The 25,091-nt window shown below is 37.6% G+C and overlaps 2 pseudogenes; both read left to right on the top strand.

The window, feature by feature from the left end:
* The first annotated feature begins 1,546 nt into the window (after window positions 1-1,546).
* LOC146455620 (uncharacterized) lies at window positions 1,547-2,925 on the top strand (annotated as a pseudogene).
* Window positions 2,926-14,224: 11,299 nt separating this feature from the next.
* LOC146455619 (uncharacterized) lies at window positions 14,225-23,292 on the top strand (annotated as a pseudogene).
* The last annotated feature ends 1,799 nt before the right edge of the window (window positions 23,293-25,091 follow it).

The following is a 25,091-nucleotide window of genomic DNA, read 5'->3' as shown; positions in this document are numbered from 1 at the left end:
AGTCCAAAGGTATGAAAGCATAGGTGAAAATTTTACAAACAAAAATATACAAAAAATATATAATCTTTTTGGTTTATTCCTTAATGTCACACTATTTTGTATACTGCAAATAAAAGGCAATGTACATATTGAATTTTGTTTACAAAAAATATTACAATTGTTATGTTTTCATAACTTAAAATTTTGGAAAAGGTAAAAAATTAAAGAAATAACAAATTACTGACGCGAAGCTGGCAGGTCCTCTCTGCAGGTCCTCCACTGTCATTTGATAAACCTTGGGAAAAATGTGAAGGTATAATCAAACAATGGAAGGTTTTCAAGTCTAAAGTGGTTTTGAAAAATGGAAACCCCATCCTTCCAAGCTTAGGCATTTGCCCTTTAATTTGCCCACTGATAAGACTGAATTGCTTTCAGTGAGTGCTGGAGAGCACTACTGAAAGTTATGCTTTCCTTGTCTAAAACATATCACAAGAGAAATTTTGGGAAATGAGTAGAAAAATTGAGATTTGAGCATTAGATGGGCATGAACAATGAGAAACAAGTTTATTGTAACCCAACAAAACACCTTACCATAGAGCCTTCAGGATCCTGATAGTCCCTGAGATCCTCGTCTAGTATTTCCCGTATGGCATCCTTTATACATTGGGGATAAACATAGGTTGGGAGAGCTTTCCTCCGGAACCTCCCTTTTCCAACACTGTTTCCAAACTGTTGAGTAAAAATGACAATGTAATAGAAAACTGAAGTTCTCATTTTAGAAAACGATTTGAAGGTTTCAATTATGAATCAAAATGATTACTTTTTCCATTATTTTATTTTATTTTTTTTCATGTGGAAATAATTTTTCTCTTTTGCTTTTTTTGGAAATTAACATAAGAGCTCAACTGCTAGCCCGTGAAACAGCTAATTACGTGGTCCCGTGGATTCTCGCATGTGCGCTTCAGATGGAATGATCGATACAAGCGCAGTTTTAGCTATCTGAAGTTAAAAAGGGAATCTATTCAAAAGATGGTGCAAACAATTAGAAGGGGCTTACCCAAAGAATACCAAATAAGCGCTTGTAAAAGCGCTTTCTGGCGTTTTCGGCGCTTTCTCCACGCTTCTTGGTGAAACGCCGGAGAATATTCTTCAGGCCGATAGGCGCAGATTGGAAACTGAAAGGCAAACAAGATCATGTTACATACTGCTATCCTCTTCATTGAATGAAAACGCGAATTCACCATAAAGAAAGTGCTTATTTACCCGCATTCTTGAAATTTAGCATCAAGCATGGCGAGAGCTCCATCGTGACACAAGGCCATGGCTGAGAGGGTTTCACGTTTCTTCGTCAAAACGTTTTGCTTGATGTATCTGTAAACAAGGCATGTTCGGGAAACTAGACACCAAGCGCAAACACTTCTTAGTCCCGTATCGTATCGCCATTTTGCCTAGGAATTGATCCTTAGAAACGAAACTTCAATTGCTTGTATTTCTAAAACGAAACGCCTTTCAGCTGTTAAACTTGGCATACAAACTTCTTCAGTGATAATCTTTAAGTTGTGAAAAAAGCAACGAAATTCGCAAAGGTCACCACAGCCTCCAGGAATACCTTACATTAAAATGACAAATTATGTACGACATATATTTCAGGATTGATCCTGGTACCTTGTGTTATGAGGAACCCAAATTTATTGCGTTCTTCACAAATCTCCTTGGGCTGTTTTCCATGTTCTGCTTCAAGTGCAAAGTAAGCAATCCAAGAGTGACTATGACTCACAGAGGAACAATGGTAATTGTGAAGCAGTACTGCCAGAGCTGCAACAAAAAGCCATACACCTAGAGGTCTCAACCCATGATGTTCAATGAAAGATACCCAGCTGGGAATGTCCTTCTCAGCTTCAGTATACTCATGGCTAGAGCATCCATAAGGAAAATCTTGTTGGTGTTCAAACAGTTTGGTCTGTCGGTGTTTACTGCAACGACATTCTTCTTCCATCAGAAAAACTTCTTGTTTCCAGCAGTTCTTAGTTATTGGGAACGTTATCGGGCAGCACTATTTCAGAAGCTCAAGGACATAAAGGATGTGGTCTGGAGTGGGGATGGCAGATTCGATTCAATGGGTCACATTGCAAAATATGGTGTTTATACTATGTTTTGCAACACCATTCTCAAAGTTGCACATTTTGAGCTTATCCAGATCAGTGGTCTGATTTGGAGCAATAAATTATGCATACACTTCATAAACCCAATGTTCCCTTTCCCAACAGTAATCCCTTTCTCCATTATTTAATACCTTTATTCCCTTAATGTGTACTGTGGAGATGACTGGAGTAGAGGAATAAATACAACCCAGTGTCTGAGTGTCCAGATCAAAATGTGTTACAAAAAACCGTGACAGGTAACTATGGTGTTACACTGTTTCACTACATTGTCTACAACATTTATGATTAATAAAGTGCTACCATGCAGGCAAATGAGACTGGTGGTAATACAACGATGGAATTAGAGGGAGCAAAGCGTGCATTTTCCTTCCTCTATTCAGTTGGTTTGAGGATTTTGGTGTTTATTTCTGATCGGCACAGGGGCATTGCAAAGTGGATCAGAGAGAACCATGCAGGATGTGCACATTTCTACGATATCTGGCATATTGCTCGATCCATCACCAAGAAGATGATCAAGTTAGGGAAGGAAAAGGGATGCGAAAAGATTGCTGATTGGGTAAAGGGAGCACGTGATCACTGGTGCGTAACATGCACCAGCAGGGTTTTGGTGAAATTGTGGCAAAATGGAAATCTTTCATAGAGCATGTTGCCAACAAACATAATAATCATCCCTCTCCTCTTTTTTAAAAGTATGTACATGGTGACATTGAAAATAGAAGGTGGATCAGAATAATTAGGTAATCAATGATTTTCCTAAGATAACAGAAGGTAGAAAGACTTGCATAATCTTGCTTTTCATGCTGGGCATTCTCGATGAGCTTCAGAAATTGAGCCTAACATTTCATAACGATGAGGTGGCAGTCAGTGATGTAAAGAATTCACTTGAGCGAACCAGACTAGCCTAAGGTGTTCTTCTTGCACAGCCAGGTGCAAATGTCAGAAAATTTCAGCAGCCTGCTAATGGTGATGCTGTTAATCAGTATATAGTACTGGAAGTTGGTCAATGGCCGAATGATGATGAGCATTTAGCAGTGTATGGTGAGAGTGAAATCAATGTTCTTGCCCAGCACTATTACAAGCTGCTGGAGAGGAAGGATTTTGACAAAGATGAAGCACTAGCAGAATGGTAGGATTTGAAAGTCCTGGTGAAGAATAACCACAGACACCTCAGAAATCATGCATTGTGGTGACTTTTGTTTACCGATTTTACAGAAAGATTTGTCAACATTTTAATGTTGATAGGAATACTGCTTGTCCTTGCTGCTTGCTTTGAAAGTCGTTTCAGTTGAATGAGCCGGATTAAGACACAGTACAGATCAAGGTTAGACTCGGTAACATTAAACTTCTTGTTGTGAATTGCTATTGATGGCGTTTCCTCACATAAATTTGATTCTGAGAGGGATATTGTATTTTGGTGGAATACTGATCAGAGGGCAAGACAACAGAATTTATCCAAAATTGAAGTCGTCTTCAATGTGGCTAAAAGCAATTTAGGGTTAGTTAAACTCTGCTGGCCAGCAGTTTCCGTTCGAATTATTTGGGGTGGCCGCACAACTTCACAGGGGCTGTCGGGAATTTAAATCTCCCCTGTTTAGGTCAGGTCATTTTGTTCGTGTTGCCTCACATTGCCATGCATACTGACACATTGCTTGTGGCAAGATGAGTTCTTACAACACCAATGATAGCCGATGGTCCGCTTTTTTGGTGGCGACTTTTTCGGAAACGACTTTGTGGTTTTTTTTCTGTCAGATCAGTAGAAAGTAGCCATAGCAGCAGAAAGATCCCAACATTATGGGGAGGTACGCTAGCAATCTCTGCAACCGTCATCCTGTTCTACAAACTACAACTCTTCTGGGGACGTTCCTGCGTCTTTGCATTTGTCGGGGACGAATTTCTTGGCTTTTGGCTCAGGGATCCTAGGGCCTCACAACAACTCACATGCCTCAAGGTAGGCCAATTTCTTCCGTGTGTCTTTTGCGTTGACATTTGCTGCACCAGTGATGTTACTTCCACCATTTGCTTCAAGTGCCATTAGCTTGTCGACCAGTGCAACTTGCAATTTTGCCACGATGGCTATACCGCAGGCATCCACACCTTTGGATCAACAATCCATGGTTGGACTGGGTTTTTTGCCCGTTCCCTCCAAGTTGGTCGCTTAAATCATCTCCGGTAAATACTTCAACCTTTAGACCGATAAAGCAACGTCATTGGATTGATGATATCGCCACATGGTTCAAGGCATTTGCAATTTTTCTCTAGGGTTGGTTTCGCATTTTCCTTATCACTGGAAAGACAAAGCAATACCAGTTGCTAATGTTGAGTACCTATCCCTCTTGAAAAACCTCACAGGATCTTCAAGGATCTTCGAAGATCTTCAAAGACCTGCTAAAGATCCTCCAAAGATGAGAATGATGTATTCGGCAAAAACACAATCAGGGTGGAAAAGTTCAAAAGGACCATGTTATAACACTGAAAAATCTCTAATAGAGTTGTTTCATTTGACTTTTCTACCTTTTATCATCAAAGGTCTCCTGGGATAACATTTTAAAGACAAAACAGCAACTGTATTACAGATTGTCAAAAATCGGTAACAGGTCAAGGGGTCAAAAATAGGCTGAATTCTTAACATTGTGGAGGGTCACTTGAAATTTGCAATTTTTGGTTCCTTCACTGCAGCTAAACTATTCTGTTTGATAAAGAGGATAATATGTTTTGATACTTAATTATGTCAACATACTTAACCCAAAATGCATTTTGTGATTGACGCAGTTTATTTATGACTTGGAGCTCATTTGCTGAACCATGTCAATGTTATGCAAAATAACATTTTTGAACCTTTAGTTCCAAATTATGTGCTTTTGTTGAAAAGGATCAATATCATATCATTACAAATTTCTCTAAGTACATTTTAAACCTTTATTGTTGGCAATTGATGCTTTGGCTTTGTTCCATTAAGAAAAAAATTCTACAGCAATTCAAAGTGGAAGGTTAAAAAGTACCAAAAATCCTGTAGTGTCCGTACCCCCATGTGTTTTTAAGGAACCACTCGATGAAATGTGAAATAACTCTACAAGTTTTTTTGCTATGGCTGGACATAATACAGCTGTGATATTTATGGGGATTTTTGATTTTTAATTATTGCAAGAAAATAGACTCAAGTACCAAAATGTAGTGTCTGTACCCCTTGTACCTCAATATCAAATTTTAACATTTTCTTCAGATAAAAAGCAACTTTTATGCAAAGGTGTATTTGACCATGTGAAATACACTTAGTATACTTGTTTTATGTTAGTATTGACATACTTCAGTTATTGGTTTTGACATCTCACAATAAAGTAAGAACATCATTTTTGTGAACTGAAGTAAATAATGTGATTATAGGAATATTATGATTTTAATAAAGGCCTTTTTTCCTTAAAACAGTTTAGAATCTCTTACTATCTGACATTTCATTCAAAATTCACTTATTCTCAGAAACTGGATACCTAAATTACTTGAGAAACCATCATCCTCCATGTTTACCTGGTTACCAAGCACTCAGCTCCATGTGCTGTTTTGAATAGGCAGGTACAAAAGTCGGACCAGATCAACTCACACCGCCAGTCCGGGTGGGATCAACTCGGATCAACTTGGATCGACTCGGATCGCCTCGAATCATGAAAAAAAAAAAATTAAATTAAATTGAAACTTTTGCCCATTTGAAAGTTATTTTTTCGGTCAAAAATGGGCCAAATTAAGAAAGACTCGCAACGTTTCTCCGTGTTGTGCTGTGTAGTCAAGCCGCCATTCTGTACTCTAAGTGCCAGTTCCTCTCAGACTCGTCTCGTGTTTATCCATCCCTGTTTATCCATCATCTCCACAAGATGAAGGTAAAATCTAGTAATTAAAATTAGTTGAAACACCTTTTGGATCATCATCCTCCTCAAAAAACTATCTTCAGGATCTTTGAAAATCGTTTTAAGTTCGTTCGTATAAAACGTCAACCATTTTGGACTAAAATCCTTTGTCATCAAGCAGGCCAAGTTTAGCTAAATCTATCAACTTCCTGTTCTCCAAATTAGGAGCCAAACGGACGTAAAGTGAATTTCTGCGAAATCACGTAGCGTATAAACAGAAATGGGTTATGACTGAAACTATCTTTTTGGTGGACGGATAAAAATTCACTGACAAAGATGGCCTAGATTTTACCTTCATCTGGGTCCATGATCGTGGTGATCGACACCGCTGGATCAGGGATGGATGAACACGAGACGAGTCAGAGAGGAACTGGCACTTAGAATACAAAATGGCGGCTTGACTACACAACACGACACGGAGAAGCGTCTCGAGTCTTTCTTAATTTGGCCCATTTGTGACCAGAATTTTAACCTTCAAATGGGTAAAAGTTTCAATTTCATTTAATTTTACGTTTTTTTCATGATCCGAGGCGATCCGAGTTGATCCGACCCGGACTGGCGGTCCAAGTTGACCCGGTCCAACTTTTGTACCTGCCTGTTTTGAATGGTAATACCATTTTTATATTTCTCTGCAAGTTATGCAAGTTGTAAAATAATGGAGTCGGCGGGAAAAAGGAGCAGTATTGGTCAAAAAAGAAGGGAAGATAACATTTTCACCTCAAATGCAAATAAGAAGAGAAGATATCGTTTGTTTGCAATCATTTCATCGCACAAATCCTGGAAATGTACGATGATGCCATGCAGGCACAACTGAAATTAATGAAGAAAGACGATAAACATGAAAGTTTATATTTCTGGCCCCCCGATGATGACATATCATGGGAAAACTATTCCCAAATTCTTGTTGTCTTAGTCAACCAGAATTGTGCTACTCCATCAGCACAAACAGGCACCAGTTCTTTGGATTTAAGGCTCATCCTCTAGCCTTTTCAGATTCTTTTCTTAAGCTGATGTAATTTCCTTATAAAAAAAACTCACGCCAGTTAGTAATTAGTGCTGAATGTCAACAAACAAAGTCGATTTTATTCAATTTATGAAAAACATTCTTGCAATTTAATACTTTCAAACAGTTGCCTTGAGACATTAAGTTTGTTGCACTGTTAAAAATGTATTAAAAGTTGGGAATACTTTATAAACTAACTCATTATCTAGGTTGACTTTGCCAGTTATATAAAGGTTTTGGTCACCTTAGAGCCTGGGAATGAGGAGACTTAATTCTGTTACAAAGTTTGTAGTGTCTGTACCCCCACCCCCTTAGAAAATGTTTCATCCCCTTTTCCATTTGTTGTTTCAGCAAAACAAAACACTTAAATTGCATAACGTTTACACACTGCCTGTGCATTAAAACAGAACGAGCAGTTGTTTCTATTGTGAATGTACTACTGAAAAAACAAGATCTGTTAAAAGAGAATCTTATTTTACCTCCCTGTACTTAGAGCTGAATTGTATAAACATTCCCATATCATAATTTAATGCTGTTTTGTAGAGGTTCAGAATTAACTTGATTGGATGAATGTGAAGCCCTGTATATTATAGTTTGCTCATTCCTTTTCCATTTTTGTAGTGTCCGTACCCCCAAAATTGACTCTAATTAACTAAGGCATATCTCTAAAACCAGAAGCAAATGCTCCGAGATACTACATAGCAGTAATCATGAGATGTTGTACGTCCAAACCATGCATGAAAAACAAAGATATAACAAGGTTGATATTTTGCCCAAAGTGGACCATACTTTGCCACCCTGGTTGTGTTTTAGCCGATTATTCTAGAAAGTGACATAGGCATACTCGGAAAAAAGAAATCTGAGTGCTCCTATCAGGAGTCGAACCTAAGACCTTCCGACTACTAGTTCGGATGCTCTACCACTGAGCTACAGGAGACTCGTGGGAGCTAAGGCCATTAAACTAGGTTCATGGGACAAACATCCTGCATACTGCTAGGATTTGAATGTCAAACGTGTGGTATATGAAATAAATGTGATGGTATATTGTCAGCCTGGTGAATGAATGAGAATGATGTAATATTATAGAAAGTGACACAGGCATACTTGGAAAAAAGAAATCTGAGTGCTCCTATCAGGAGTTGAACCTAAGACCTTCCCATTACTAGCTCGGATGCTCTACCACTAGGCCCTAAAGTTTTTCTGCTGACTTGCAAGGATCCATCTGTTATAAAGATCCCCAAAATAAAGGAATAAATCTCATAGTTTATTAGATAAAGTTTACTTATCATTTTTACATAAATTATGACCTAAATTTGGAAAGCGCTGAATTTCTCAAATTAGGTCTGCAATGTTGGTGAAACTTTGTTCAGCGCAAGGCACTAAGAGAGACCTTTAGATTCTAGTACGAGTACAACTACGAGTTTCTCGAATAGACAAAGAGTGTGCGCGCTTGAACCAGTGTCATTTTGGCGGGAAAACGAGATAGCTGTCGTCATTTTACTAGGAGATTTTGTAAGAATCTCGTAGTGGCGAAAACGAGTCCTTGAAACGTAGGTGATCTTGTCTTTTTGGAAACACGTAAGGGCTTAACTATCATCATTCAAACTAACTGCGTCAAGTTCGTCACTCATAAAGAGTGAAATGAAACTTTCTGTGATATATCTGTTCGTAGTACTTCGCCAAAAACTCAAATCGCCAAAAAATCAAATCAAAATCAAAGTCAAATCTCGTAGTCGTACTCGTACTAGAATCTAAAGGTCTCTATTGTGCACTATATGCAGCCCAGAGGATTTTCACGAAAAAAAGCCAGCAACAGCAGAATTTCGACTCAGATTACAAAGGGGTGTGGCACTACAACCACGTGACATTTACTCAGATTGCCAAAAATTTTTTTTGCTACATTGTAGATTGATCTATATCCATTCTATGTGTTAGACTTGCGATAAAAGTAAAGGTGGGGATACCAGAGAGCTTCAAACTTGGATGGTACCACCAAAAAATAACTGGGTCGAGCAACCTTAAAATGCTTGAGATAATCTAAATTTTGCGCTATATCTAAGCTTACGTTTTTTATATTTGAAACGCACACATAAACTTAAGCTTAATATAATTTCAATTTCCCAGGCCGATTTACGTCAATTTGCATATGAAAAGTGCATATTGTTTATTAAGTCATACAAAGTTAGGGAGGAAAAAAGAGGGAAGGAATTCTTTTAGGAGTGGCTGCAGCATAGTCGTGCGCCCGTTTGTCGTGCAATCTTATGAAATTTATACAGGTCGATAGTTAACATAGCTCTGAGGCTACGATTGATTAGAGATTGTAGAATGAAAACCCTTCCTAATATAGCATTGTTTCTTCTTTGGGAACTACTTAAAGGAATTCATTGTAAATCTCGTCAGGAACAGTTCCAAGGAGATTTCACTTATTTCTTCGCTTCGCTTACAACGCACGACCACCTGAAAGGGCAATGTTTTGGTGCGAACTTGCGTTGACTCTGAAATTTCATTCGAACGTGAGGAAAAAAGAGAAGGAATTTTTTTAGGAGTAGCTGCGGTATAGTCATGCAATCTAATGAAGTTACAGCCAGATAATTCCGGTCGGTAGTTGACATAGCTCAGACTTCGAACAACTGGAGATTGTAGAATAAAAACCCTTCCTCCTATAGTATTGTTTCTTCTTCAGGAACTACTTTAAAAGGAGTTCATTGTAAATTTCGCCACGAACAGTTCCAAGGAGATTTCACTCATTTAATTTTTGTATTTGATATCTTTGATTCACTAAACAACGCACGACCACGTGAAAGAGCGATGTTTTAGTGGGGACTTGCCATGACCCTGAAATTTCATTCACGCATTTTTGAGACCATTACAGGTTATAATGCTGTGCTGCATTTCCATGTTCGGCAATCTGTACTGAATGTTGACGTACTAGTAAAACCCTAAAACCAGTACCATTATACTTTTTGGTGGTGACCGGTGTGCCTTTGTATTCTTTGAAGAGTAGGGGAAATTTTCTGTTGTGCTGGAAAGCCAAATTAAAGAGGAGCACTACGCATTCAACCAGACTGTGAATGTTTTGTGGGGAAAGGAAAGTCTGCGCAGTACTACAAAGCAAAATTGATGTTGTGTGGTGTGCCTTTTTATATCACTGATATATCTTTTTATAAGAATTTTTTTTTCTGTTTCTGCCAATGTTAGGCTGAAAAGGTTCTTGTGAATACTCTTAGATTATTGCGTATGATATTTTTGTTTTAGAAGTGTATTGGAGTATCATTTACAAGTGTTTGGTGTTGAGATCTGTTTCGACTACATTGTGCATGTGCCCCATGGCTTTTCGTTGCAGCCAGCAAGGTCAAGCTGTCATGCATGTCAGACGACATTTGGCCATTTTGGCTTTAAGAAATGAAAATACCACACAAAACACACACAAAATTATATTCTTTTCAAAATCTCAGCCTCAGGTTTATTCTTAAAAGATTCTTAAAATTTGGCAAATTTCAGCCATAACATCCTTATAAAATAAATTGTTATAAAAAAAGAGTATATAAACCATTGTAGTAATAATCAAAGATTAGGGAGTGCATTTGGTGATCTTGATCCCAGGGCATCTCTCCTTTGCCAAGTTGGTGTTGATGTCATCTGCCCCTGCAAAATCTGTGGGAGATGCCAGATCCATTCCATAAACATTACCCTATAGAATCTTGACTCCAATCTGTATCAGGAGTGGTGTGCCTTCTTTCTACATCTAATGCAATAATTAAGAGCATGAATCATTTCCACCATACTTTTGCGTTCATTTCACTTTAGGCCCGTCATACCACTTAGAATACCTTTAAGCTTCACAGGACTTAACTTTTGGGATCAAGTAATTGAGTGAACCAGTTCCCAATTCAGACTATAACAACCATCAGTGACTGTATTTGTCCCAAATATTTAAAGCTTAGGGTATTTTGGTGAAGATCCAGGGACATCTGGTCACCTGACTGGCAAATTTAGAAAATTAACCGATGTAAATTGACTAAATTATGCTACAAATTTTTTGCTTATCATAAGGCACTAAGATTGTGAAAAGGAGGCATTAGATGTCTCCTTTCAAGGAAATCACAGTATGTTAGAGGATGACAAAGGTAAGCTTTGCAAAATTAAAAGGAAAGGTAAATAATAAAATAATTCCAAGCTATATTGAGCGGCATCATGATTCTACAGATACCAAGAAGTCAACTGAAAGCAGTGAAAGAGAGAGGAAGAAAGAAGATACTGGTAGTCACTCAGTGACATCTAAGAAAATTAAAGGTATTCTATTTTCAATTGGCTCTTTGTTTAACAATGAGCCCAGAATTATACAATTTTGTTACTGCACCTTTCAGTAAGAAACCCGAGGCTCTAACTGGGCTGTGGAAGCTGGTATCACTCACTGTGCAACCTCCTTGTGATTTTCCACCAAGCAGAATGGATGTTCAGTGGAGAGTAATAGCCGCTGACATTAAACTAACAAATACAATAAGGTGTTAACAATATTTTCCCCATCTTCATTGCATGGAAACTCGTCTCCTTGAACAAAATCTGCATTCTATTGAAAATCTTTCATATGACACATAAAGTGTAGAAATTTGTTCCGAGGAACTCTAACAATAAATTTATTTACAAGCAAAAGTCAGTATTGGCACTTAAAAGTGACTGGCGATAGTGGAAAATGGCAGGATTTAGAGCATATTTTTCCAGTAATCATTGCAAAATTATTCCATTGAATGATATCTGTATAACATAGGAACTCTGAATTTCAAGACTGACAATTTATTTAAAGTTGAGTTATTCAGAGCAGCCAGCCAGGGTTAAGGAACTCTTGAAAAACAACGAAGTTAAGTTCAACAGTTTCAAGAGATCATGTTCATACACTGTGATGGGAATAATTCAGTGTGCTTTTGTATGATCGTCAGAGCTCTGTCAAGTTAAAAAAAATTTGGTGTCCATTCGAAGGTGAAGTATTACAAATCTAAGTTGTTGTTTTTAGAATTAAGGCCGGGTTGCACTAGCATAAAATGTTGTTTATTTTGCAAAAAAATCTGTCACATATAGGGTTTGCTAGTGTGACCTCTAGTAAAAAAATTACAAAAATGAGCCGAATGCAACAAATGTTCAAAGATACTGCCAGTTGAACTTGGCGCGCTCTAGATCTCACCAAAATGTCACAAAACATCAAAAAAGCTTTGAAGATGTCAATCATGACGTAAATAGAAATCAAAAGCGCAGTAAAATCAATTTTCTTGCGACTTTGCGGCCATTTTCTCGAGATGGATCCCATATGGCCATATGCAAACTCTTGCGCTTTCAGTTACCTTCCATTCAATCAGTGAGCTTCCATCGGACAAGCAAATGATGTCAACCGTCCAGCAATTCACTCGATGAGCCAGCCAACCTTCAGCCCTGCATATTCTGCCCTGTATTCAGCGTACAACCCTCGTGGCTCTGGCTCTAGTTCCAACTCCAACTCCATCGGCGAAACTCCTTCGCTGATTGATCGCAAAGAAGAGATTCAGATAACAAGCCCTGCTTCAAGCAAGAGGTACAACAAATGGACAAACGAACAGCAGAGCTACTTCGTCCAGCTCTGGGCAGATAAGCAGAACCAGCTCCATACCAAGGACTCGCGAGAGGCGTGGCGGGACATTGCCGAGCTGATCAACTTGAAGTTTGCCACCGACAGGACAATCATCAATCACGGTTGACACATTGGTTGACATAACTAGTTAACTGTGCGACCCAAACTTAACAAAACATTTTTTTTGGAAACAGAAATTTGAGGGAAATATTGTCCCAACAAAACCAATTTTATCTTGTAGTGCAACCCGGCCCTTAGCCAATGTGGGCCCCTTCTGTAATTTGGGTGTAATGATAATGCTGTCAATAAATTGAGGACAGCATATCATTGTTCCTTACTTATGTCACTATTTTTAAGTTGTTCTTGACTTTTCACTGGATGAACTGCTTATTATATAGTACTATTGTTCATCCAAATCGTGTGGGATTATTCTATACATTGTATGTCTTATTGAAAGTGGTCACTTAGAACTGTGTATCATGTCCAGTAGTTGCAACAGTTGTTTTGGTTTGTATTCCCTGTTGCTTAATGTCATCATATGTTGTATGATGAATGGAGTTAATTGCATGATAAATAGTTACTTTATTTGCTGACAATTGGACAAAATTCGTGTGACGGAAATCGGCAAATAATTTTTTTTACTCCTTGGTGAATAGCACCAATTAAAGCACTATTCACTTGTGTGATATTTACTAATGACAATATTATAAATGTTGTTTATTGTTATTCAAGAGAACGGAAATCAGATTACCTATAATTTATTTGCTGAATGACAAGAAACAAAAAGCAACTCCTTCGAAAGATGCTGCTGCTACCAAGAAAAAGCCTTTGAAAAGATTGCTAGCGCCAGCAATGCTAAAAAAGATACAACTCCGCATCCTTTGGAAGTTGCTATTTCGAAAGCTGTTACACCTGCACCTGCTGTATCCGAAGCCCCAGTAAAAAGGAAACATAAGGGGTATGTCTACGTTTTGGAAAGTGACAATGGCCAGCAAGAAAATAAAGACAACACACCCGCCAATCACAAATGTGATGGTACAAACAAAAAGCCAACTGTTTGACCTTTGAATTCCATACAGTAAAACCCCGTGTATAAGAACCTAGCCCTTGGGGCTAGAATTTCAAAGCAGGTTCTTATTTTATCAAATGGAGTCAAAACTAAAAAAATATATATAAATCAAACAAAGTATCTACAGTTGTATACAATGTTTGGTTAAGTTGTAAGTTACATTCAGTGTAGCTTTAAAGTGCATATAGGGCTTCTATAAGTGCTTATACTGTCTTTTTGGAGACAATTTGTGCATAATTTATATAAATGATATACAAAAGAAAAACCTAGCTATTTAGAACCTGTTTAGCCTAATTTCATGGTAAGCACAATTTACATATGAAACTGTTTAAGCTAACTTGGAAAAGTCTAGGTTCTTATACATGGGGTTTTACTGTATTATTTTTGACCTTTGAATTGCATATTTGGCATGCATGTGTTCTATTTTATTGTAGCTTTAACCCTTTACTCCCTAAAGTGAATGCCACTGTTTTTTTTTTTCTAAATAAAATATGACCCACTCTAGGTCAAGATTTTATGCTTTTATTGGGTAGATCTGTACAAGAACATTGTGGTAGCAAAATTTCATAGAAATCTATTGAATATTCACCAAGTTATGGCACGTTGTGCCAATTGGCCTCTTAGGGAGTAAAGGGTTAACATAATTTTCTAGATGTAACAATCAATATTAATTAACAGTACTTGCAGCAACTGGTGGTTTAATAAAATTTTGGATGGTTACATTTCATTCACTTTTGCAATAAATCACTGCATTTGAAAAAAACAGAAACGTGTTTCACTTGTACCTACCTACAATCGGATCAGCCTCCGCTCATTTGTGTTAATTGCACACCTAAGTTGTCAACTGTGTATGGAGGCAGCATGCATGGCGGTTAAATAAGGTAAGGATGGGCTTTAAAGGTTAATTAGTTGACATCCATTATCTTCTCACCTGCAGGCCTAGGTATGATTCAGGTTTATTAAAGAATAATGCATGCTATGATTGGCTAATACTTTTCTTTAAATTCTTCACTTTCTTTGGTTTGTACATGTACCAGAAAGACAGTGTACAATGTTTTTATAGGCTGCTACAATTAATGTAAGTACGTACGTACAGTACAGCAGGCCTCGCGCCAGCTGCTAGCTAGGTTATATATATTGGAATACAAAGTAACCAATTTCACTTGTTTTCACAGGGTTTTTCACATGTTTTGATTTTTTTCACATGGTTATTTCACAGGGTTTTCAAAGGTTAGGGTTATTTCACGGGGTTTTTCAAGGGATTATTCTTTTGGGTAGAGAACCATTTTCACATGGTAAATTCACATCCTACCATGTGAAATACCATATGAAAATGCAGAGCCCGTTTCACATGGTTTCACAGAGTTATTTCACAGATTTTTTCACGTCTGTGAAAAAAACCTGTGAAATAGTGTGTGGAAACTATGTAAAATACATGTGAAACCTGTGCATAATTTCACATGGTTTCACATAGTTTTCACAGGGTACCTCCTAGTAGTGTATATTACAACGGAAAATCGCTTTTTGAAAAACGCAATTCTCACTTTCAACTTTGACAACCCCCCACCCCCACCCCCCTCCCCTATCAAAGCGGGAGACTTGGTAGCCTCGCCCAGCACCTCAACTGCTGGCATCGATCGCGCACTCATATGTTTTCCCCTTTTCCGCTCTTTGAGCTATTCTGGACAAAGCTGCAGCATTCATTTGTGCAAAAAGACATCAAACAGTTGTTTCAATCCTACAAAGCTCGCGAAAGGTGTGATAAATGTGCTTTTTAAGGATCTTATTGGTTCTAGGAACAGGTAACAAAGAAGCGGTATAGTGCTGTTTATAAATCAGTTCAGAAAAGCGCAAAAGGCATCAGATGAGCACAATGGCAACATTGAACCGCTGGCGAGAAAAAATCCGCTACTTTTCTGAAAATGAAATCAAGGTACAGAGGTTGGAGCTGTTTCATACTATCAATGACGATGCCTTCCTCCCATTGAAGGCATGGCCCAGTCAAATGGGCATGCTTTTCTGGAAGAAAGCATTGGGAGATAGAGATACCTTCAAGCTGTTGCTGTTTTGTATCGGAAATGGCTGCGCCCTGGAGTTAATCGTTCCTTGAAGACTTCTAATGGGGGACGCCACATAATGCTGAAAAACGGGCGTGTCAAATGGATTTCGTCCTTAACAACATGGAAAGCAAAAGAAACTTGTGGTTCTACTTTGACATTGATTACAACAAGATGCTCTATCTCGACGGCCTTCCCAAGAACAGGTAATTGAAGAAAACGATGCTGCTGCACGAAGCAACAGGAAAAGGACGAAAAAACAAAACAAAAAAACCCTGCATTGCAGTTCGAAAAAAAAAAAAGCTTCTTTCGGAGCCACCACTTACATTAAAGTTTTTGACCAACAAAATATAATTTCCGATGCGTTGTATCTCGTAGCCTGCCCGGCTGTTTATTGAATTATGAGAATCCAATTTTAAGGGTGGAGCTGTGTAACATTCATTAGTCTCTCACAGAAGGTTTAATTAATGACCAAATAGATGAATATTAGTAGAGAAGTTCAACTGTATTAATTATCCTAAATTGCAAGTTGGGCAACCACTCAAACTTGGACTTCAGAAGATTCAAAGTTGACCACTCACAACATTACTTCTAAACAAAGTGTATTGATTGATGTTTCTTGTCTACAGACCAATAACATTACAGTATCCAAACAATGCACGTTCAATTACATTTGAAACCATCCAAATCAAGCAAAAGGAAAATTTCTCATGTAAGAAATTCTCTAGTCATGATTGTACATGTCGGTGGGTTTCTGAAGATTAGACTTCTAAGTAGACCTTGCATGACATTACATACAAAAACTGACCTTACATCTACACCTGCAGTATGGAAATATTTTTCCAATTAGTTAGTAAATTGTATTATATATATATATTACTGTGCGAATCCAAAAACTGTGAACACTTTGATTTGACTTTGACATTTTAATTGTGCGATGACCAATCAGATGAAAGATCAAAACCACAAGAAAAAACCGCAAGCCACAAAGCTAATTACCGCTACAGCTTGCGATTTATCCATCTTGCATCTGATTGGCTTTTACCTCGCAACACAATAACATTCCTGAGATAATTCTAGTGTTCACAGTTTTCAAACTCCCCCAGTAAATAAATATTTTTTGGCCCAAATTCCCCCATCTTTCAATTTAAGAAACTCTTTATCAATTGTATTTAATATATAATACACCCATTTCTTTTAATATTTTACTAGGGCGTCGCAAATCAGCATTTCATGAATTCCTTTCACAAATACTGGAATTGGTGGCAGATAGGGTTCAGTTGAGAGGACAACAAGCAAGGCAGATGACACTCCCACATTGCACATGGGATAAATTTGGAGAGTTGCTAGCAGAGAATGGTGGAAGATTACTGGGCCTCTTCGATGAGCTAATGGCATTTTTTGCAACTATGAACATGTATTCGTCCCATAAAATGCAGTCATCAGGGAAAGCAAAAACACGTGAAACAGGTATTTCTCTTACTACTGTATTAAAATTCTTCACTGCCACACAAACATATATTACGAATCATAATAGAAAGAATGGACTTTTCCAAAAGGAACAAAATTTGAATATAAAGTAGAACCTAGCTGACTCGAACTTGGTTAACTCTAACTCCCCGCCAACTCAAGCACAATCCAGTTTCCCTTGGTTTTCACACTAGTTTTTCAGTCATTTACTATCAACTAGCTCAAACTCCCCGCTCACTAAACTCATTTTATTTTCCCATGGCATACATTTGACTCAAATTGATCCTGTTAACTCAAAATCGATTTTTAAAACGTCGCATAGCTGATTGACTAGTCAGAATCTCCTGAATCTTCAAACATGATGAATGATGCAAAGTAAGGTGAAGTCACTAACTTCCAAAAGTTGTACAGTATTCATATCTCTTGGCAGTTACAGATGGTGGGGTTCTATTGTATTTCATTTTTTGAAATTGCCAATAATAATAATAATAATAATAATAATTACATGTATTACTCCTTTGAACACCTTTAATACCCAACTTCAAAACACTCAACATTTCACTGAGAAATTAAAAAAAAAACATGAATTGCAAACAACTATGCAAATAACCTATCAGTTGTGGTCAGCGGTTTAATGCTACAAGTTTTTTTTATTGCAAGGCTTGTGGAGATGGGAGGACAAGACTAAATTAACAATGCAGAATTTGGGTAGGGATATTACTTTACAAATCATTACATCTCAGACATTTGAAAGCCAATTCCATTGAAATATACAAAAAATGGAGGAAAGGTATTGCTGACGTCAGTTATTGATTTTATATATATTAACATATCCCTTATGTCCTCCTCGAATATTCTTCTTTTTCAGATCCTCGTCCCCCATTTTGTAGATGAAATCCTCTTCAGACGGCGACTTGTCGCTTCTCGATGAAAGTATCCAAAATAATCCTTAGACGGCGAGTTGTCCCTTCTCGATGAAAATTCTCAGAAATTCTTCTTTAGACGGCGACCATACGCTTCCCGGGTCTCGGCACCATGTTAAAAAAAAGTTCTCCTTGAATGGTAGGCTCAAACTCCAAATTTAATTCCAATAAATAAATGGGAAAATGGTAAACAAAGAGTGAAAAGAAACTACAAACTCTAGCAAAAACTGCAAAAACTTATACGCGTCAACAAATCGTACACGCCATAAAAATTTGAAATATTGTGCGCGTCACATGCTCACGCGCGCGCCCAAAGTTCTCCACAAGGGGGTAGTCTCAACGTCTCAAAGAATTGAAACATCCCTGAATTGTATGACACAAAGTCCAATATTATTACCAATTAATCGTATCAATAACAAAATTTAAGATCAAATGGTTGGTGATATTAGTCTCTCCTTCCTCTAAAACAATATCTTCCTTGATAGAGCTTTTCACAGTATTAAGTGCAGCATGTGTAATTGGGGCAGCTCATGATGCACTAAATACTCTGAAAAGGTCTATTGTTCAAGGTGGTAAGAAGTGATCTCTGTTTTAGAGACAATGTCAAAATACATTGAATTAAATATTACATACATTGGTCATACTTGCAGAACAACAATGGCTAATGTCATGTCTTCAAAAGAAAGGAATTTTTTAGACCTGATTTCTGAATCAGAGGGAGATATTTCAAGTCTTGTTAAATGGTTGGACTGTGTGGCAAAAGCCAGTGTGTCCTCTTTCCTCCACAAAAGAGTTGATGTTGTAATTTCTGATAGGGATGATACATGCAGGAAGAGAAAAACATTGAACAATTTGCATACTACTTGTGGAGCTGATCAAAAGCGAAGTATGATTATGCTTGGAATGGGTACTAGTGCTGAACACAGTGCCTCATAATCTGTTTAGTCTTGCAACAAAATGGAACGTGACAGTTTTAAAATATGTTGATGTTTTGGTGTGCATGAAACGCTTCAATCTTGCATCCCCTCATAATCACTCGCAAACTCTGAGAAAATCAAAGAGCAGTCATAAAGTGAGGTGTCTTTGTTCTCCTTTTATAATAGTGGACGATCAGTCAAGGAAGTTCAGTCCAGAGGTTGCTGAAATGAGGTCTTTCCCACGCATAGATTTTAATATAGAAGGCGCAAGTTCTTCATTTGACACCTGGTGTAGAGAGAATAATTTCTATCCAAAAAAGTGAAATGAATAGTTGAAAATAATGAACTGTGTTCAACTAACATTATCTTCTTTGAATCTCATACTGTAATTTTGTTCATGTTGTAAGGAGCTATCAGCCTATGTACTACTAGACAGTTAACATATGAATTAATTAGTGCATTTTATAGTTTTTAAACCTACAGGTAAAAATATTTCAAGTCTTTATGGCATAAACCAGGAGAATCAAAGTTATTTCTATGACAACCATTGATAGAGGTGGATACATGTAACTGTTTTGTTTTTAGGTAACCTTTTATTTTATTTTTGGTCAATAGTTTCTGTTTTACTAAAACCAAACAAAGATTAACCTTGGAAAATGTTTTACAAGTTAATTAGAGGCCACTCGCAAATAGTGAATTAAATCCAGGCAAAACCGTAAAACAACAAGAAATTCAGCACTGGCCATTATTGAAGATTGTGCTAGAAAAACATGCAAAGTGACGTTTCAGGTCATTTTTCTTTTCTTTTTCTTTTGCTTGAAAGTGTCTAAATTTTATTTTCTGTGACCTTCAATTTATTGAAACAATACTGCTCTGAGATTTTCCCATTGGTTTCCACTTAGTTTTCCAAAAAAAAAATATCATTGTTATCTCCTGTTCAAAACACAAACAAAATAAGCGATTAAGAGTGCTCGGTGTTGTTTGAATAAATTGGAGGCCACATGCAAAAATTCAGGCACTTTCCAGTCAAAAAGACGAAAAGTCACAAGACATTTTTGCAGCATTCTCTTCAATATTAGTACACTCAGCCCCTCAATTATAATTGTTATTTGTGTTTTCTTGTGAGGAAACCAATACCATATTACCATGTAGCAAATCTGTTTATGCCTGAATGCCTGACAAAAACTAACCATAATTGACATATTTTTAGGTTTGTACTTATTTTATGAACCAGGAACTTAAAATTTTGATGTTTTTTGGACGTTTACACATTTAGATCACATGCTGTGCTCTCGCATTGCCCAGAGGCCTCATGTTGCTAATGTTTGTCTTTGGGTGGCTGGAAAAACTTACTTTCTACATGAAGTTAAGGGGCTGCGGATCATCAGATTTCACAGCTGGGACTTGTTGGGTTTCCTGTGATTCTTCTAATAGCACAGCTTTGATTTTTTTATTTCAATTTTTTTCAGCTATTACTGTTAGAAAGGAAGAGGAAATTTTGTGGATTTTAAGCATCAACTGTTGTCCGAAGAAGTGCTTAAAGAAACTGTCATGTGATGATATCCACTACTGCGAAGTGCGCTTGCATGATAAGAACCAGACAGAAAAGAGGAACTTTGTGCTGGAATTCTTGCAAAACCAAAGCCAGACCAGTGATTCTGGAGAGTACGTAACTGAATTGATTGGAATATGATATGAGTAAAGAAACATTTACATGACTTCATCATAAGTTTAAAGATGGTGTTATAGTTTCAGAGCATGGTAACAAAGGGAGCAAATCGATCAGGCCGAAGGATTTAGAGTGTATTGCTTGGCTGCAATTTTTCGCTAATTCTGTTGGTGATCAAGTGCATTCACCTGCCATCATGCTTCAGCAGAAGTGACGTTTACAAGAAAATGCTTGAGGAAACACAGCACTAAACAATCCAACAGTCTCCCTATTCCATTTTTACAACATTTGGGAGAAACATTTCAGCCATGTTCTTATTCCTAAGGTACGTACATGTACTTCAATATCATTGTAGTTAAGTAAGGTTTTAATACAGTTGACTTAGAAAGAGGTGGATTAAGTCCAAAACATCAGCTTGGCAGAAGCTACACTGCTTGCATGACCACCCTCAGGACTACCAAAAAAATTCTGATCCTTTTTAAGGTGTCTGATCCCTAGGGTACTGACAAACGTTTGTGAGCCACATACAATAGTCATGTAGTTATACATGCAAATAATATGTCTCATAGTAATTGTTTGTGTTGCAGGTTGGTGAAGCAGAAAAAAATATTTTCCTTATAATACACATTTTTTACCAAGTGTACTAACTGCACAAAGTATAAAGAGGAGAAAGAAAAAACAATGGACAAAGCAAGATGTGCTGAAATTGATCGCCTGCTAAAACTTCATCTGAAATTGGTTTGGTAAGCATTAAAACTCCACATTAATTTCCTATTAATTTATGTTGATGCCCAATTAAATCAATCAATCAAATCTAAGTGATAAACTGGTTAGTTCAGTCATAAAAGCGCCAGTCTGCAGAGCGGGAGGTCATGGGTTCAAATCCCGGCTGGACCACTTACCAGGGTCTTTAAATAACTTGTAAGATCATGCTGGCCGTGCGCAACACCTTGTCTCATTTCAGACTATCGTATTATTGGGCGGTGATGTTAAGCAGTTGGCCTTGTGTCCTACACCTTCTCATTACTAGTAGGGGACGTTAAAGAACCCCTCAATTGAATTGCAAAGCACAGTTGAACATATGTGCACACGGAAACTGCGCTATAATATCATTTAATTTATTTTTCTTTTTTACAGGCAAGAAAGACGAGTGTATTACCTTTACCGTTACAAGGCACGAAAGTTTCATAGAACATAGATGACGGCATGGACCAGCACACAACAAACATCCCCAGTCTACGCCGCCTAAGTAAAGCCATGTCTGCCCTATTAAGAGTAGGCACCCACCATGTGGGGGCCATCATCCACAATGGACAGGCAGTCATGGGGAAAGAGGTTTATGGGTCATTTGACTATTACCAGTTTCCCTATGACTCCAATCTCACCATGACTGTTCTTCTGGATGTTCTTGTCAAATAGTGTGAAGACTACTTGCTCCCACCTGTCCTCTATTTGCAATTTGGCAATTGTGTAAGGGAGAACAAAAACCGCCTTATGTATGCTCTCCTAGCACTTCTTGTTGAAGGGAAGATTTTTGAGAAGGTCTGTTTAAATTCAAGGATGTAACATTGGATAAGTTTTGTTTATCATTATGGTGCTAAGTCTCAGTCTGTTACAAACTAGAGTTCTATGTATTTTTGCCCAGATAAAAGCTTCAGTTTAATTCTTTGCACATTGCAATGCTTTAACATAATGTCAACTGGGAATTTTTACATCCCTGTAAATACACATAAGTACAGGTACACTTGTAAAGTCTCCCAAAAGGATAAAATATAGAAAGCCACCACATGAAATAATGGTTATCAGTTTTCAAATGCCATGTTTAAGTCTCACATTTTTGTCTAATTTTTCTTTAGCTTATTCCACCATCTGAAGCATCAACATCGTTCTCATCGACAAGATCAGCTTTAACTTCAAAGAGTAAGGTTTTACTTTGTTAAAATGCTCTGTTTCTAAGGGTGTGTTTCTTTGGGAAAATCCGAATCCGGATTTTTGATCCAAGATCACTCGGATCATGGTGTATCAAAGGAATCGATGAATTCACTCTGGGTAAAGATTTGTCAGTTACTTTGACGTGTACCATGATCCAAGTGATCTTGGATGAAAAATCTGGATTCGGATGTTTCCAAAGAAAGGCATCTAAAGTCGAGGGGTAGAAGCTCACTTTTTGTGGGAACCAATACTGAACTGAGACAAGGACGACAGTCATGTTTATTTACACTTCAAATAGTGAAGGCTAAAGAAATACATTGTATTTCTGAAGTAAGATTATTTTTTTGAAGAACAGAGGTGAAACTGGTTGTATGTCCTCTTACACATGTAATTGCATTTCATTCTGGACTCTCAGATAGTAGCATATTGCAATGGCAATTAAGGTAAATTTTAAGTAGATGTTTTTTCTTACTTCTTAGCGCTCATCTTCACCCTTGCCTGGGAGAAAATTTCCACGGCTGAGCTCAATGGTAAGTTTAATACTGCTTCTCAGTTAAAACTGTATCCACAGAAGAAGCACATCAAAAGGACTCCTGGCTTAAATAGGAAAAGATAGCACTTTGCCAGTTTTGGCAACAGCAATAATATTGCAATCCATTCTTTTTGTATACAATATTCTACTGCATTTCATTTACTCTTACATGTATGTCCAACTAATATCTGCATATTCCCTGTATGTTTTAGTGGACCTAATCAATTTTATCATTAGATGCAAATGCAAATTCCATTCTGATTATTTATTTAAGGCCAAACCAAGACAAACCAACACCCTTGTTTCGTCAGTCTCTGACCTGCTTGAAAACAGTGCAAAGGACTTAGAGACCCTTGCAGCGAACCTTAACTTGGTTGTCCCCTTAATAATAATAATAATAATAATAATAATAATAATAATAATAATAATAATTAATATTTGTATGGCGCAAATTAGCATGTGTATATGATCAAATGCGCCTAACAAATTGTATATGTAAAAACTAAAAAATAAAAAATAAAAATAAAAAATTATTAATTAAAAATAGTTATTTACAATTCTAACAGTCCTTACATCGTATTGTAAGCAACTCTAAATAAAAATGTCTTCAATTTGGACTTAAAACGTGTGAGATCATCCTCGTCCCTTATTGCGCTCGGCAGTTTATTCCAGAGTGATGGTGCAGCAGCAGTAAAAGCCTTGTCACCGTGTCTTCTTCGTTTTCGTGGATGGTGGTACTAATAAAAGTTCAGAATTTGAGCGAAGACCATACGTGGAAAAATTTCTAACATTAACGAGATTACAAATGTAGTCGGGGCTTGGCCATGTATGGCTTTAAAAGTAATTATTAAAATCTTAAAATCAATTCTAAATTTGACTGGTAGCCAATGTAAAGAAAATAACACGGGAGTAACATGGCTAAAGCGTGGAGTTGAACAAATCAGCCTGGCAGCTGCATTTTGCACGTGTTGCAGCTTATTAATATGAGTGGTCGGTAAACCATAGAGGAGACTATTACAATAATCAATGCGTCCCATTATGAAGGCATGCACTAGCACCTTGGTAGACTCCATCGTAAGAAACTTCCTGATGCGTCTTATATTATGCAGATGAGAGAAAGCAGCTTTACATGTGTTAGTAATGTGCGTCACTAAACTGAGGTTGGTGTCAAACCAAGGTCCAAGGTTTCTTGCAGAAATAACAGGAGCCGCGCTGACACCACCGACCGATAATTTCTCGATATGAACTTTGCTAAGCTGTTGTCGTGTACCAATTATTAAGAATTCAGTTTTGTCGTCATTCAACTTTAACTTGTCAGTAGTCATCCATGCTCTGATTGCCTTTATGCAGAGTTCCATTGCTTCAATTGCTTCAGATTGGCTTGATGAGGTGTCAGGCTTGAATGACAAGTAGAGTTGTGTGTCATCTGCGTATGCGTGTGCTACAGGGAGATGATCTTTTATCACCTCGAATAACTTGCTAGAATAGATGGTAAATAGCAGGGGTCCCAAACATGAGCCTTGAGGGACACCATGTGGTAACTTGATACTGTCAGAGAGACAGCCCCCTGAAAACACGCGTTGAGATCGGTTGGAAAGGTACGATTCAAACCACTTCAGAGCCGTTCCTGTGATGCCAAGACTTGAATGTAGGCGATGAAGTAAGATTTTGTGGTCTACCGTGTCAAAAGCCGCACTGAGATCTAGAAGAACTAAAAGTGTCACATGCTGGCGGTTCATATTCATTAGTATGTCATTTTGGACCCTTAGGAGTGCAGTCTCAGTACTGTGGAATTTCCTATATGCAGACTGAAAAAGGGGAAACAGGCCAAAATTCATCATGTGATTACACGTCTGATCAAATACAGCGCGTTCTGTCAGTTT

Source organism: Pavona decussata, unplaced genomic scaffold (genome assembly GCF_977016875.1).
Source record: "Pavona decussata unplaced genomic scaffold, jaPavDecu1.1 SCAFFOLD_272, whole genome shotgun sequence".
Lineage (NCBI taxonomy): Eukaryota > Metazoa > Cnidaria > Anthozoa > Scleractinia > Agariciidae > Pavona > Pavona decussata.
The sequence above is the reverse complement of the archived record's forward strand: the minus strand, read 5'-3'. Positions and strand labels throughout refer to the sequence as shown.